The 17,233-nt window shown below is 41.4% G+C and overlaps 1 protein-coding gene across 5 annotated transcripts in view; it reads left to right on the top strand.

Annotated features, from left to right (window-relative positions):
• DPP6 (dipeptidyl peptidase like 6) overlaps positions 1-17,233 on the top strand; it is a 1,109,512-nt gene that overhangs the window by 648,892 nt on the left and 443,387 nt on the right. Inside the window, exon 1 of one of the 5 annotated variants that reach the window (XM_032245219.1) lies at positions 11,556-11,561. The exons of the other annotated variants lie outside the window; for them this stretch is intronic. The gene's annotated coding sequence lies outside the window, so the exon portion shown is untranslated. Of the gene's footprint in view, positions 1-11,555; positions 11,562-17,233 lie in introns of those variants that run through there. 5 annotated transcript variants of the gene reach the window in all.

The raw sequence follows: 17,233 nt of genomic DNA, 5'->3' as shown, positions 1-17,233 counted from the left end.
CCTGTAATCCCAGCACTTTGAAAGGCCAAGGGGAGTGGATCATTTGAGGTCAGGAGTTCAAGACCAACCTGACCAACATGGTGAAACTCGATCTCTACTAAAAAAGTACAAAAATTTGCCAGGTGGTGGTGGTGCACACCTGTAATTCCAGCTACCCTGGAGGCTGAGGCAGGAGAATCACTTGAGCCTGGGAGGCGGAGGTTGCAGTGAGATGAGATGGTGCCATTGCACTCCAGTCTGGATGATAGAGTAAAACCCTATCAAAAACAAACAAACAAACAAACCAAATAAAACTGAATTTATGTGTTAAAATTTCCAATACCTTAGAATGTGACTGTATTTAAAGATTGGTTCTTTAAAGAGATAATTAAATTAAAATGAGGTCATATGGATATACCCCCTCATTCAATGTGACTGGTATCCTTACAGAAAGAGATTAGGACACAACCATACACAGAGAAAAGACCACACAAGGCTAGAGGGAGAGGCCTCCCTCCGTAAGCCAAGGGCAGAGGCTGCAGATGAAACCAGTCCCTGTTGACACCTTGATCTGGGACTTCTCATCCCAAGAACTGTGAGTAAATAAATTACTGTTGTTTAAGTCCCCCAGTCTGTGGAATTTATTATGGTAGCCTTAGAAACCAGTTCAAGTATGGACTCATATAAATCATCTTTAAACTTTTCATTATAAGCCAATTCTATGCTGTTTATATTGTGGCTCAAATGACTCAAGCTTTGACGTGGACACTCTTTCATGATGGTTCCTCTGGCCTCTTAGCATGTCCCCACACTTGTGATTTTTGAGCACTTTTCTGATACTACAGGATAGTCCAGATTTGTTTTGTTTTTTCCTTGCCCTGGTCCTAACAGCCGTCATTTCTCCAAAGAGTGTGGTTCCTTTTACTTGTGAATGGCATTGAAAAACCAAGACCTATGGCACCAGGTTTTGATCTGTGACCTGTGGCACTTACCTGCAACCTACCATGGTTCTGTAACAATGCTGGCTGGGCGACTTCTTTCTTAATTTTTTATTTTTTATTTATTTTACTTTAGGTACATTCTATATCTGGCATTTCTGCCCATGTTATCCCTCCCCACCCCCCCACCTCCCGCTGTCTCTCCTCTACCCCCCCCAACTCCCCCCAGTATGTGATACTCCTCTCCCTGAGTCCACGTGTTATTGTTCAACACCCACCTATGAGTGAGAACATATGGTGTTTGGCTTTCTGTTCTTGTGTCAATTTGCTGAGAATGATGGTTTCCAGATTCATCCAAGTCCCTACAAAAGACACGAACTCATCGTTTTTTATGGCTGCGTAGTATTCCATGGTGTATATGTACCACGTTTTCTTGGTCCAGTCTATCATTGATGGGCATTTGGGTTGGTTCCAGGTCTTTGCTATTGTACACAGGGCTGCAATGAACATATGTGTGCATGTGTCTTTATAGTAGAATGATTTATAGTTCTTTGGGTATATACCCAGTAATGGGATTGTTGGGTCAAATGGAATTTCTATTTCTAGATCCTTGAGAAATCACCACACTGTCTTCCACAATGGTTGAACTAATTTACACTCCCACCAACTGTGTAAAGAGTGTTCCTGTTTCTCCACATCCTCTCCAGCATCTGTTGTCTCCAGATTTTTTAATGATCCCCATTCTAACTGGCGTGAGATGGTATCTCAATCTTGTTTTGATTTGCATTTCTCTGATGACCAGTGATGATGAACATTTTTTCATATGTTTGTTGGCCTCATATATGTCTTCTTTTGAAAAGTGTCTGTTCATATCCTTTGCCCACTTTTGAATGGGCCTGTTTGTTTTTTTCTTGTAAATCTGTTTTAGTTCTTTGTAGATTCTGGATATTAGCCCTTTGTCAAGAGGGTAGATTGCAAAAATGTTTTCCCATTCTGTTGGTTGCCAGTTTGCTCTAATGATGGTTTCTTTTGGTGTACAGAAGCTCTGAATTTTAATTAGATCCCATTTGTCTATCTTGGCTTTTATTACCATTGTTTTTGGTGTTTTAGTCATGAAGTCCTTGCCTATGCCTATGTCCTGCATGGTTTTGCCTAGGTTTTCTTCTAGTATTTTTATGGTGTTAGGTTTTATGTTTAAATTTTTATTCTCTCTGGAGTTAATTTTAGTGTAAGGTGACAGGTAGGGGTTCAGTTTCTCCTTTCTGCTCATTGCTAGCCAGTTTTCCCAGCACTATTTATTAAACATGGAGTCCTTTCCCCATTGCTTGTTTTTGTCAGGTTGGTCAAAGATCAGATGGCTGTGGATGTGTGTTGTTGCTCCTGAGGCCTCTGTTCTGTTCCATTGGTCTACATCTCTGTTTTGGTACCAGTACCATGTTGTTTTGATTACTGTAGCCTTGTGGTATAGTTTGAAGTCTGGCAGTCTGATGCCTCTGGCTTTGTTCTTTTTAGTTAGGATTGGCTAATGTGGGCTATGTGGGCTCTCTTGGCTATGTGGGCTCTCTTGTGATTCCATATGAAGTTTAAGGTGGTGTTTTTCCAGTTCTGTGAAGAAGGTCATTGGTAGCTTGATGGGGATAGCATGAATCTATAGATTACTTTGGACAGTATGGCCAGTTTCATGATATTAATTCTTCCTAATCATGAGCATGGAATGTTTCTCCATCTGTTTGTGTCCTCTCTTATTTCGTTGAGCAGTGGTTTATAGTTCTCCTTAAAGAGGTCATTTACATCCTTTGTTAGTTGTATTCCTAGGTATTTTATTCTCTTTGTAGCAATTGTGAATGGGAGTTCAGTCTTGATTTGGTTCTCTGTTTGTCCGTTATTGATATATAGGAATGCTCGTGATTTCTACACATTGATTTTGTATCCTGAAACTTTGCTGAAGTTGCTTATCAGTTTGAGAAGATTTTGGGCTGAGACAGTGGGGTCTTCTAGATATACAATCATGTCATCTGCAAATAGAGACAGTTTGACTTCCACCTTTCATAATTGAATACCTTTATTTCTTTTTCTTGCGTGATTGCTCTGGCTAGAACTTCCAATACTATATTGAATAGAAGTGGTGAGAGAGGGCATCCTTGTTTAGTGCCTGATTTCAAAGGGAATTCTTCCAGCTTTTGCCCATTCAGTATGATATTGACTGTAGGTTTGTCATATATAGCTTTTATCATTTTATGATACATTCCGTCAATACCTAGTTTGTTGAGAGTTTTTAGCATGAAGGGCTGTTGAATTTTGTCGAAGGCCTTCTCTGCATCTATTGAGATAATCGTGTGATTTTTGTCTTTGGTTCCATTTATGTGGTGGATTACATTTATGAATTTGCATATGTTGAACCAGCCTTGCATCCCTGGGATGAAGCCTGGGATAAGCTTCTTGATGTGCTGTTGCAATCTGTTTGCCAGTATTTTATTGAAGATTTTTGCATCGATGTTCTTCATGGATATTGGCCTAAAGTTTTCTTTTTTAGTTGAGTCTCTGCCTGGTTTTGGTATTAGGATGATGTTGGTCTCATAAAATGAGTTACGGAGGATTCCCTCTTTTTGTATTGTTTAATACAGTTTCAGAAGGAATGGTACCAGCTCCTCTTTGTATGTCTGATAGAATTTGGCTGTGAACCCATCTGGACCTGGACTTTTTTTTGATTGGTAGGCTATTGATTGCTGCCTCTACTTCAGCCCTTGTTATTGGTCTATTCAGGGTTTCAACTTCCTCCTGGTTTAGTCTTGGTTGAGTACAAATGTCTAGGAATTTATCCATTTCTTCCTGGTTTACTGGTTTACGTACATAGAGCTGTTTGTAGTAATCTCTGATGGTAGTTTGTATTTCTGTGGGATCAGTGGTGATATCCCCTTTATCTGTTTTTATTGCATCTATCTGATTTTCTTTTTTATTAATCTGGCTAGTGGTCTATTTTGTTGATCTTTTCAAAAAGCCAGCTCCTGGATTTATTGATTTTTTGAAGGGTTTTTTGTGTCTCTGTCTCTTTCAGTTCTGCCCTGATCTTAGTTATTTCTTGTCTTCTGCTAGCTTTTGAGTTTTTTTATCGTCTTCCTCTAGCTCTTTCAATTTTGATGATAGGGTGTCAATTTTAGATCTTTCCTTTTTTCTCATGTGAGCATTTATTGCTATAAATTTCCCTCTCGATACTGCTTTAAAGGTGTCCCAGAGATTCTGGTAAGTTGTGTCTTCATTCTGATTGGTTTAGAAGAACATCTTTATTTCAGCCTTCGTTTCATTGTCTGTCCAGTTGACACTCAGAAGCAAGTTGTTCAGTTTCCGAGTGGTTGTGTGGGTTTGAGTGTGTTTCTTAATCCTGAGTTCTAGTCTGATTGCGCTGTGGTCTGGTAGGCTGTTTGTTAGGATTTCCGTACTTTTGCATTTGCTGAGGAGTGATTTGCCTCCAATGATGTGGTCACTTTTAGAAGCGCAATGTGGTGCTGAGAAGAATGTATATTCTGTGGATTTGGGGTGGAGCGTTCTGTGTATGTCTATTCAGTCCGCTTGGTCCAGCTCTGCATTCAAGTCCTGGCTCTCCTTGTTAATTTTCTGTCTCATTGATCTGCCTAATATTGACAGTGGAGTGCTGAAGTCTCCCACTATTATTGTGTGGAAGTCTAAATCTCGTTTTAGGTCGTTAAGAACTTGCTTTATGTATCTGGGTGCATATATATTTAGGATAGTTAGCCCTTCTTGTTGGATTGATTCTTTTACCATTATGTAGTGTCCTTCTTTGTCTCTTTTGATCTTTGTTGGTTTGAAGTCCATTTTATCAGAGACTAGGATTGCAACCCCTGCTTTTTGTTGTTGTTTTTGTTCTCCCTTTGCGTGGTCATTCTTGCCCGTTAACCCTGGCCTCCAGTTTGGAAGCCCAGTTGCTCTCCAAGGTACTGATCATGACAGGCTGTTCTTTATTGTGTGCCAGGAAAGAGAGAGGAAAAAAGCAATAGACAAGAATATAACATTTAAGCACATGTACAGTCATTCTCTGTTCTTTTCATGTTTATGATGCTAATAAAAGAAGAAAGACATATTATGTGGGTGAAAGAAATTTAGAAATCTTAGAATTTAAGTAGTGCCTGTCTCTTTGCAAATCCATCTCTTGAAGAGGACAAGTGAGCCTATTTAAAGAGAAAATTCAGTAAGACACTGTCCAAAATTTTGTGTGGAAACAGAGCTCACATAAGTTCAGATTTGCCTAACACCATATCTTAGGGATGACAGTTCAAGAGAAAATATGCTAAAGCTGTGACTTGAAGGGTTTCTATAGATATGTGCATTTCCTGACAGGTGAGATTAGTGGAGTCTGGAAAAAGCAATAAAAAGGTTTACAGAATTTTATTCTAATTCTGCTAAGAAACAGATGCAAACTGGCTTAAACTCTACTGGGGTTAAAATATATCAGATTCAGTATTTTGTCAGATATACATGTTTTTTGTCCATGAGGCAGATGATAAGATTTTTCTACATTTTCCTACAATTTTTTCTACATTTTCCTAACATGCTGATCTGTGGAGACAGGTGGAGGAGGCAATGTGGGTTATAATTAAATAATCACACATTAGTTTTCACTTAAGGATCTTTAGTCAAAAGATGTTAAGAGCAAAATGCATTCTACATTATTGCTGCAGTAGATTTTTAATTATACTGCTAATAAGCATTACAGTCCCATTGTGTGCAATATTTTGTTTCTTTCCTTTTAAAAAATTAAATTTGGTGTTTTCCCTTAGAGGTGGATTGATTTGCTAGGTTAAAAATCACATAAAATCATTGTTTAACACATGTAAAAATGCATTGATTATTCCAGTTCTTTCTGCTTATAAAGAAATAAGCACAATTTGGTTGCCTGAAAAATACATGAATTCTTTTAGCTGACTCTAAGAAATTAAGACACATGTATCTACAAGTAGTTTTGGGCCAAGAATGTCCCCTGCCCTAACTCTGTGAAAAATTTTCATTACATCAGATACTTCTAGTACTGTAGAGTCACTTGGAAGATCACAGAGGACATGCTCTCTACCTTTGCTTACAACCTAAATAATCTTTATAAAGAAAAGATTCTTTAATGTTTAGTGAAGATGTCAGGGAAGCAGACACATATTAGCATCTTTAAATGTCTGCTCTGATTTTTCTTAACTCCCATTGCATTCATTCTTCTCTTCAATTGTTAAAAATTATAGTCAATTTTTAAAATTTTGAGACAGGGTCTCACTTCCATTGCCCAGACTACAGTGCAGTGTCATAATCATGGCTCAGTGCAGTCTTGACCTTCTGGGTTCAGGTGACCCTCCCTCACCCTCCCAAGTAGCTGCGACCACAGTCATGCACCTCCATGCCCAGCTGACTTTTTATATTTTTAGTTGAGATGGAATCTCACTATGTTTCCAAGTCTGGTCTCCAGCTCCTAGATTCAAGCAGTCTGCCCGCTTTGGCCTCTCTAAGTGCTGAGATTGCAGGGGTGATCCATGGTACTTGGCCTCAGTCTTTAGCTCCCCAAGATATTTATAATGATTCTTTCTGAATATCAGTTGCAAACCTAAATCTATGTGATAACTAAACTTCCAGAAATTCTACCCCACAAGGCAAAGTCAGCTGTACACATGAAGGCATTATGAATTCTGTTTTCCTCTAGGCTGAACAATACTCTTGGCATATTTTTTACTTTTGTTTATAGGCTGTAATTAAATTTGAAGTACCTGATATTGCTTGCGTGGAAATAAGTCTGCATTTGAGAAATTGCAACTCTATGATTTGGGCGCTAGTAATACTTATTGCAAGAGCATCCTGAAGTTGTCTTGGGCTAGATAATTCATCTGGTTTACCCTCTTCGCTTCAGGAAAGTGGATTTCCTAGCCTATTCGAGCAGCTATCACAAAATACCCTAAGCAGGTGGCTTAGAAATGACAGGACTTGACTCCTCACCATTCTGGAGGCTGAGAAGCCCAAGATGAACATGTATTTGGTGCCTGCTGAGGGGTCACTCTCCAACTTCACTAGCACCTTCTTGCCATGTCCTTGCAGAGTGGAAGGGGTGAGAGAGCTCTATGGGGTCTCTTTTATCAGGGCACTAATCCCATTCAGGGGGGCTCTGCCCTCATGATCTCATCACCTCCCAAAGGCCCCACCTCCTAATCTTGGGGGTTAGGATTTTGACCCATGGGAAACACAAATCTTTGACTGTAGCAGGCTGCTGTGACAGAATACAGTTCAGGGGCTGCAATTTGAAAGTCAGGTGCCAGCAAAGTCAAAATCCAAAGGCAAATGAACCCAGCAGGGCTAATGTCCAGCAAGGCCTCTCTGCCTGGCTTCTAGAGGCTGGCTTCTGGCTGGTTCCTCACCTGATCTTTCTACATGCACACACTCTCCTGGGGTCTCTTCCTCTTCTTTTGAGGACACTGTCCTATTGGATCAGGTCCCAAGACCTCATTTAACCTTAGTTGCCTTCTTAGAGGCCCCATCTATAATGCATTCATAATGAGAGTGGGGGGCTGGAGCTTCCACATAGAAATTTTGGTGACACAGTTCTGTCCTTAGCAGTAGGTTTTTGGTTATCTCTGGAAAAGTTTTATCTTCTAATTTCCCACAATCCAGAGGAAGAGAAGCAGTATCTTTTTTTTTTTAAACATTAGAAATCTTTTAAAGTTTTGCATCGTTATACAGCACTTATTCAATGCCGCCCAATCTGAGTGACTTCATTTCACCTGATGACCTCACCTGACTCTTTCCTGGCCTCTGCCCTCCCCAGGGCACACATTGTGGTAGGTGAATGCTGGTATGTGTTCACACAAAGCAGCTGCCTGGCTGTTCTGGGGGTGCTTTTTGCCCGAAATCTTCCATGACATGGTCTGGTGTCTCACAAAGGCTCCTCTTGAGAAACACGTTTCTTAGGGAAATTCCTCGAGTTGCTCTTTTAGAAGATTCCACATGTGATCCAAGAAACATCAGCATCCCCTTGGAGTTTATGAGAAGCGCATGCTCAGACCCCCCCTCCCAGTCCCCGTGAGGGAGAACCTGTGCTTCATGAGATCCCCTGCTGACCCCCAGGCATGGGAAAGTGAGAGGAGCACGGCCCTAGAGTGGCCCTCGGTATAAATTCAAGGCAGCTGCCCACCCCAGTCATCCAGCTCCCTGGGCTATCCCTAAATTCTTTTCCAGTCCCTTCTACTTAGTTTAAATAAATGTAGTCACACTTTTCCTCCAGGGACTCATTTTCCTCAAACACCATATCTGACGTTTCTGTACCTACTGGGTTTTTACGCAGTTGTGCAGAGATCACAGGCTGTTTCTATGGATCTTTGCATATTGCAGGAATCTTTTTGATAGTGAGGTAATTTGTGCTGAATCAAAAGGCTGAAATGCAAAGAGAGTATGGTCACGTATACTAAAGGCTTTATGGTAATTTTTGTTTCAGTTCACCATCTTTTATTCATATGCCATTTTGATTTTTCTAGAGCGAATATGTAGGATGTTATTTGAATCCATTTTCTCAAAGCTACATTTTAACAACTTTTAGTTTGGGACATTTACTTTATATTAAACACACAAAGATTTTACAAATAAGGGCTTCAAATAGCAACCCCTCCCTTGTTTGATTTTTTTATTGTTTATTGTTGGACTTTCCAAAGTGTAAATAAGATGTGTGAATTAATTTTTTTCTTTGTAACTGCTTGAAAAATCCAAAAACCAATTACTTATAATAATTGAAAATTAAGTGAGAATCAAAATTCCCAGTGAGCATATGGCAAATTTGTTATTTCCTTCCTACCGATAATGAATGATAATGAGTCACGTAAAAGCAACTTGCTTTCTCATGAAAAGTAACGAAGATGATTTTAACAATCACAACATGCTTTGCTGAGCATGTTCTTTTATTATTTCTGTAGTATTGAACTTTAAAAAAGATATCATTGAGAATAAGTGAAGCATGGAACCTGTAAATTGCCTGTTTTTGAAGCCATCGTGTCCATCATTTTTAGTGAGAAAATAATGTTCTCATATCTCCACTTGATGCCTTAGACTCCATCATCTTATAACTTCCCACAACTTGCCAAACAGCCATTCTAAAAACTTTGCTGTTCGGTCGGCCGTCATTAGAGAATATTGGCTTCCAGTTTTTGTATCTAATATGAATTTGGCTCGTGAATGTTGCTACTCACACCAACAAAATTCAAATGCTCCACAAGAAGAGAAGAGCCTGTCTAGCAGAAAGATCTTTTCAGCTTTTGAGTTTTCTCTTCCATATGCATTATGGGGTTTAATTTAAATTAAAAAGGAAACATTCTCTCAAGATACATAGTGTGAATCAGTCAACTGTGCAGTCTTCCTTTACTTAAATTGATCACCTTTATAAAACCTTTTAGTGGTTCTTGATTTCTTGTAGGATACAATCAAAATTCCCCATCTTGATATCTAAAGCTTCTTAAGCTGAATCCCGTCTCCCTTACCACTTCTTTTTATCATCTCTCTCTCTACTTTCCTTCACACATATTCCATTCCAAATAACCTACATGTTATACCCCAAGCCTTGCTCAGTCATTCCTCAGAGCTGCGTTTGTATCTGTGGCTGCAAAACAGATCTGACATCAGACCAATTCTGACTTGACCTTTCTGTGAGGTTGCAGTCAGGTGTTGGCTGCGGCTGCGGCGTCTGAAAGCTGAATGAAGCTGGGGCAGCTTCCACCCAAATGTCTGCCTCGCGTGGCTGTCAAGCTAGTGCTGGCCTCCCCGCAGGTTACCGAAGGGTTCCCATGGTGTGGTGCCTGGCGTCTTTCATTGAGATCCACAAGTCCAAAACGGAAGCTATGGTGGCTTTTGTCATCCAGCCTCTGAGGTCACACATGGTCACTTCCAGCATGTTCTGCAGGTTAATCGTAGTCGGCCCTGATGGAATTTGGAAGGGAGGGGGTAGCAAGAGGCCCGAGTCCCAAGGGCCATTTTGGAGGCTGGCCATCACAGGGCCTTTGTCCATACCACCAAGGCTCACCCTGACCCATGTCTGCACACCTCCTTCCACGCCCTGATAGATCCCTTGTCCTTATGAGCCTTCCCTACCCAGTCGAGATGGAAGCAGCTCACCACACACCTGAAACCCTTTAGCACATAGTATCTACACCAAGCGGGCAGCGTATGTGATATTCACATGTGGAAGACTTATCCCTGGTTGAGTGACACTCTAGATAAATCACTCAAGATTCCAGCTCTTAAAAGAATACCTTCCATATGGTAAATACAAATAGAGATTCCCTAGCCATCACCACTCAGAATGAAGGAGGTAAAATACACCACATATAATATGTTCAGTTCCTTCAACACTGTGTGGCTTTGGCTAAAGTTAACTTGCCCTCCCAAGCATGCTTACATTTGATGTGAATAGCAGGTCTGTTGCAACTTTGCTGACGTTTTTGGAGAGGTGGCCTGAGTTTTGTGGAGAATTTGATATTACAGGTTCTCTAGATTGTGAGCTCTGAGGCACAAATAGCTTTGTGAGACTAAAATGACACTAAGATCCTGTTTAAAGGTGCCTGTGGGTCCCTGAGTTATCTCGGGGTTTCTTCTGAATAAGCAAGGAAGATTAACTTGGACTCAGAATAATGTCGGTCGAATTTTGACCCAGCAATTGAACTCTTTCAGAAGAATAAGTCTATTGATAGTAGAATTGGCCAGCACTCTGTCATCTAGAATGCCGTATTTCCTGGCCAGGCTGGAGAAGTGCCTTTTCAGGACTGGAGCTGCTGAGCCGTTTTCCCCATTACAGGTATTTGTCTTTTGGATTGAGTTGGACACCTCCTTTGAGGCCTCCAAAAACGGCAGTGATTTTGGATGAAGCAAGGCTGGAATGGTACTGGATGGACTTGAACTTGAACCTGCAGCTTCTCACCTTCCCAGCTACATCCTCATGTTAGAGTCGCAGAACTTCTGAAAGAAACATCCCCGACCATTACAGTAGTGCCCTTTTATCCTCGGTTTCACGTTCTGTAGTCTCAGTTACCCGTGGTCAACTGAAGTCCAAAAGTATTAAATAGAAAATTCCAGAAATAAACAATTCATAGGTTTAAATCACACACTGTTCTGAGTAGCATTGTGAATCTCACACCGTCCTGCTCCATCCTGCCCGAGACGTGAGTCAGTCCCGTGTCCAGCGTCTCAGGCTGTGTACACCACCCTCCCGTCCGTCAGCAACCTCATATTCTGACAGCCAACCCCAGACATCATCATGTTGATGATCCAGGATCACTTGAGCAGATGATCCTCCTTCCAACCTATTGTCAGAAGGTCAGTAGTAAGCTAATGGTACATCACAACCCCCGTGTCATTCACCGGACTTCCTCTCCTGTGGGCACTGCATCATCGCAGACCCTCAAAAGGAGAAGATATTTTGACTGAGAGAGAGAGAAAAACCACATTCACATAACTTGTATTGCAGTACACTGTTATAAATGTTCTATTTTATTAATTCTAAACATAAAACCTCCTGCTGTGCCTCACTTATAAATTACACTGTATCACAGGTATGTACGTGTAGGGAAAACAGCACAGATCAGGTTCAATGCCATCTGCGGTTTCCGGCATCTGCTGGGGAACGTCCACTTGGGGTGTATTCTCCCCACCAAGAATCAGGGGGAGCTACCGTAGTTCTCTGCTAAGTTCTAGCCTGTCAGGATACTGCATGTTTATGAATTTGAATAAATAGTTAAAACAGATTGTAGAAATGCTGTTTTCCTGCTTTCGTGAGCAAACATTGACCTCAGTGGACAGGTCTAGATCCAGCCTCTAGGAGGCCTGTGGCTACCAGGCTCCCTCTGCATGCAGACAATTAACATGCAAAATCTCTCGAGCAAGTCATTTCTCAAAGGAGCTAATAGGCTCCATGAAATCCTGTTTACAGTTTCACCTCACTTACCAAGGCCTTTTTGGTTCTAGACAAAAAGTCTATTACAACCCATGTCAAGCTGTGATGTAATTCAAATCACTGGAGCCTGATTTCAATGACTGTTTTCTGTGGATAGCTTCAGGACAGTCAGTCTATTTCCCAGGATGTGAATGAAACAAGTCTGAGGTATCTGGGCTGCTTTACTCTAGGGTGATCTCAGGGAACATCCCCCAACCAATTACTTTCAAAACTGACTTGCTGACATGGAAATTTCTGATTTGGAATGGTTTCTGTCCGTGGTTGCAGTGCTTTTGCAACTTTCATCTGCAGGAAACCCTCCCAGAAATCTTCAAATGTAGATTATGTTGCAGTAGGTTTGGGGTGATGACCCCCCACGCTGCTAGTCCAAGTGCCAAGCACTGGAGATATTGAAACGCATAAGCCCCTAGAAAAATAACGCCTGGGCCTATCTAAATGCGAGCCCTGTCTGTAGCTCGGCCATTCCCGTAAGCTCCAGCCCTTGACGGTGCCCTGGTCACCTGATGTGGGATGGGCCCTGACCTGAGGTCATGATTTCTCCCTTGGGTTTGTCCCTCCCCACCTCCCACCCCACTCCCAGAAGCAAAGAAGAAAAGATGGCTTCACCTTCTATATTCTCTGCCTTGGGCAGTGGCCCCAACATCTTTACGTGCTCTCAAGTTGGACAGTTCATTCATCTTATTTCCTCACTCCCACCACAAGTCAGCTACTCTGTCCTTTGGGTGGTGGTCATGTGCAAGATGGCTGCATGATGTTCCCATCTGCACTGGGTCCTTTTCATGTTCATGGCTACTCTAGGCCACCCTCGTCTAAACTCTTCAAACTCTTCAAAGCAGTGCAAAGCCTACCTCTTCTTCGCTCTTCTGATTTATTCTTCACTCTTCTGCCAATGGGTCATTACTAATGCATTGATGGAATATTATTACCCTTCCTCAAAATCATTTGTGTCTCTCCATGGCCAAAACCCTTGCACGAGAGGTCAGTTTGATAAACAGTTACCACCTGCTCATAGCCTATAATCCAGCCACACTGGGAAATGTATCCTTTAGCAGGTAGGACATGCATTTGCAGGAGTCTTTGTCTCCTAATTTTTCTTCAGCCAGAAGCCATCTCCTCCTCCAGCGTGCCATTGCAGAACCTAAAAAGTCTGCTTCCCTTTTAAACTTCCCTGTCAATTCCACTTTCTGCAGGAAGCCAACCCCAACTCCACCAGCCCTGTTCCAAATTAGAAAAACCTGCCCCACCTTGCCTGCCACTAGCTCTGGCTTTTATAGCATCTTTTTGTTCTCTTAGTATTGGTCACTTAAGTTCTTCTTACAGGATTGTAAATTTTGAATTACAAAGGCTATGTTTTATCAATCTGTGTGTCTCCTAAATCAGCCAGCAAAGAACCTTGTTTACAGCAGGTGCTTAATACTTATTCAAACAATTTATCAGTTGAATGCCTGGGTTTCTTGGATTTTTTTTCTTAGATTGTATGAAAGGAAAGTGGGAGAGATGAAAGGAAATCACATAATGAAATAATAGAAGGGATGGAGAGAGGGGAGGCTGGAGCAGCTGATGTAAAATGTAACTGAAACACAGCTCTGTCCGGGAGTCCTAGAGGCTGGGAAATTAACAGTGACCTCACAAGAAACCATTCCTTTCCCTGCTCCCTACTTACGCTTTACCTCCAGATTATGTTACTTCTGCCCTCTTCGGGAAGTGCTACGTTACATGTTATTTTTCTGTAATTTGTTAATTACCTTTATACCTGAAAGACAGTTCTTATAGAAACGTGAGACTGAGAATCTGCGGAACAAGTATCTCTACCATGAATTAAAAGAAGCACCATGGACCATACTTAAAAAGTGAGGGTCTCATGTTTGAGGACACGCATGTTCAAGTACCACCATGGCAAGGCTGTGCCTTCCAGAACCTCCAGGGCTGCAGTATCAGGCACGTGTCCTGTGTTTTAGGCAATTGTAAGTTAATAGAAATGATATTAGCAATCACAGGCAATGACTAACATGTATCAAGCACTTTGGGGAATTGTAGCAGTAACTGCTGGAAATGGAATACAAGAATTAATGTTCCGGGAATGAATAGTGATCTTCAGAAAAGCTTATGGCTTCATCCACAAGCTTTTGTGATTTTACTATTAAAAGCAAAACAACAGAGAGAATGTGCCTCATCCCTGTTTCCGTGAATGGGCATTGGCATGTATCAATACCCTGGAAGGATACGTTCTTAAAAGGCCAGCTCATTATTCACGTCAGAGTGATCACACTCGGGTATTAAATGAAGAGTGGAGGCTTATCATTTCAGACACAATGGATATGCTTTATTTACAGACAGTCATGCTTCCAGGAGTTAAATTCACACTTGACTATTTTAAAAATAGTGCTCACAGCTTAGTTCTGGACATGTTTGCATTTTCCATCTCTCTTGGCTGCTCGAGAACAGAGCATCCTTAGATAAGAACAAGTCCTGTGCAGAGAACATTCTCCTTTCCCACACAGCTGGGTTTGTGGGGAGAGGTGTGCCTGGTGGTGGGCGCTTCCCCAGCGACCTCCCACACCCTTAGTTCTGCCCTGGGCTTGTCTTCCTTCTTCTTTCCTTCTCTTGAAGCCTGAGGGAAACCATGGTCTATAAAACTGGTGAATGCTGTCTTGACAGAGAGAAGAGTCTTCATATTTTGAAGCACAGTTTGTGTGACAGTTCACGGGCTCTGGGTCATCTGATAGTTCTGTTTTTAGTTTTTCGAGGAACCTCTACTCTCTTTTTTTTTTGCAACAGCTGCACTGTTTTGAACTCCGACCAACAGTGTGCTCCAGGGTGTTTCCAAAATAAGTGAAATCAGGATGTCAAAGAGACACCAGCACCCGCCATGCCCATCAGCAGCACAGTCACAGTAGCTGAGAGTGGAAACAGTGTGAATGTTCATTGACGGATGGTTGGGTAAAGAAAATATGTGACGTCCATACAATGGAATGTTATTCACCCTTAAAAGAGAAGGAGACCCTGCCACTTGTGACAGCATGGATGAATCTGGAAGATGTAATGCTAAGTGAAATAAGCCAGTCACGAAGAGACAAATCCCATGTGATTCTACTCATAGGAGGCATCTAAAGTAGACTCATGGAAGCAGAGAATAGAACCGTTGTTGCCGGGCACTGGGAGGAGGGAAATGAGGAGTTACTAGTGAACAGGTGTAAAATTTCAGCTATGGGAGTGGGTAAGGAATGGGGAAATATTGATCCAAAAAGGCAAAGTTTCCATTTGACAGGAGGAATAAGTTTTGGAGATCTATTGCACGGCATGGTAACTACAGTTAATAATAATGTATATTTCAAAATTGCTGAAAGAGTGGATTTTAAATGTTCTCACAACAAAAATGATAAGTGTGTGAGATGATGAATATGTTAATCAGCTTGGTTTACTCATTCCACGATGTGAACATACATCAAAACATTCCATCATATCCCATAAGCATATTCATTTACCATTTGCCAGTTTGTTTTTTTTTTTAAAGAAATTACTGTTTGGTTGGGGGACAGCCAGGGTTATCCTAGGAAAGTGACCTTCTTCTGTTAGAAACTGTGTTAGACCGATGTCAAGGCCTAGTTAAGAAAGGGTTCAGAGAAATCTGATTCGAGTTTGGTGAAGGAGAGAGTCTTTGTCAGTTGCCACCCTTTAGGCGTTTAGGTATCTGAATACCTCGACAGAGAATACAGAAAAAAAACGAATACATAAACTATGTTGTCAAGGAGCAGTGCTATTGTCTAATGTATCTCAATGATAATTAATGAATTGGAAAGTTATAAGATGCCTCTATTAATCACTTTTCTAAATTAGTTGAGTTTTACAGCACAACTGAGAATTTTGATTTCACTGTTTACAGCCAATTTTGGAAAGAACTATTGAGTGCAAGTTTATTTTCTCTTCAGAAATGCAGGGCACAAGTTAGCCAGGTTATTCAACGTTGCTGATGAAATGTTCCAAACTGCACATAAGTGCCTTTAGTGATAGAAAAAAAAAAAATAAGGGTTAACGCCAGAAACTCACAGAGGCAAAGAAACATAGAGAATGGTCTCTTTTCCTACTACCGTAGACTCTGTAAAGAGTTTGTTTTGTGGTCTTTGTTTTCAGTGCTCCTCCTTGAACTCCCGACCTCAGGTGATCCGCCCGCCTTGGCCTCCAAAGTGCTTGAATTACAGGCGTGAGCCACCGCGCCCGGCCCTTCGGTGCTCCTCCTGTGGAAAAAAATAATTGCCACTTTTTTCACCAATGTGGACACATACATGAAAATTTTTTGATTCTTCCCAACCACGTTGTAAAAACAATCCTATTCTCTCCTGTTTTGCACGTGATTAGAGAGATGAGGGGCAAGTGTACCACAGACCTAGAAACCTTGCCGCAACCACCACATGCTGTTCATCTCAAGTCACGTACATAGATGTTTGTTGCACATTAGGGTGTTGTCTATAAAAAAATGAAAGAGTCCAGAGAAAACCTGCTAGGCGATGCATTCGTTTTCATTTATTGCTGTTACAGATTACCACAAACTTAGTGACTTAACACAGATTTATTATATCAGCTCCAAAGTCTGAAATGGGCTTCGCGTAGCACAAATCAAAGTGTTCTCAGGCCTAATTCCTTCTGGAGGCTCCAGCAGGGAATCTCTTTCCTGCTTCTAGAGGCTCCTACATTTCTTGGCTCACAGCCCCTTCCTCCACCTTCAGAGCCAGCAATGGCTGCCTGTGTTTTTCTGGTATCGTATTACCTGACACCACTCTGCTCCCTCCCTCTTCCACATTAAATACCCTTATAATTAAAATTGGGCCCACGTAGGTAATTCAGGATAATCTCCTGTTTTAAAACCAGCTGATTAGGAATACTAACTCCATCTCACGCAACATAGCCACAGATTCTGGGAATTAGGATGTAGATGTCTTTGGGTGGCCTTGTTCATTACAATGAAGCAATTTCCATCTGCTGCGGATTCTACATCTAGCAGTTGCCACTTGATAACTGTGTGACCTTAGGGAAAGCTCCTGACGCTTAAAACAAACGCTTCCTTGCTCTTCTCATTTGTAAGTTAAGGCACCCTGTTAGGTAATCTCTGCCATCTCTTTCAGACCCCTCCAAGTCTGAGGAATCCTTTTGATCAGAGGTGAAGGTCATAAAGTGTAATTTGCTTTGGCATGGTTATTGTATTCTCATTGATTTATTTTTGTCTTGAATGTCCATAAAGTCTTATGCACATTTAAAGTTAATTATTTCCTCATTGCGTAATTAAATGTAGATGAGTCCCAGTGTAAAGTGTCAGATGGATAACTTATTCTTTCCAAAAGAACAGACT

Source organism: Sapajus apella, unplaced genomic scaffold, assembly GCF_009761245.1.
Source record: "Sapajus apella isolate SASKATOON/1434 unplaced genomic scaffold, GSC_monkey_1.0 scaffold56, whole genome shotgun sequence".
NCBI classification, from domain to species: Eukaryota; Metazoa; Chordata; class Mammalia; order Primates; family Cebidae; genus Sapajus; species Sapajus apella.
This window is presented reverse-complemented; position numbering and strand designations above follow the sequence as displayed.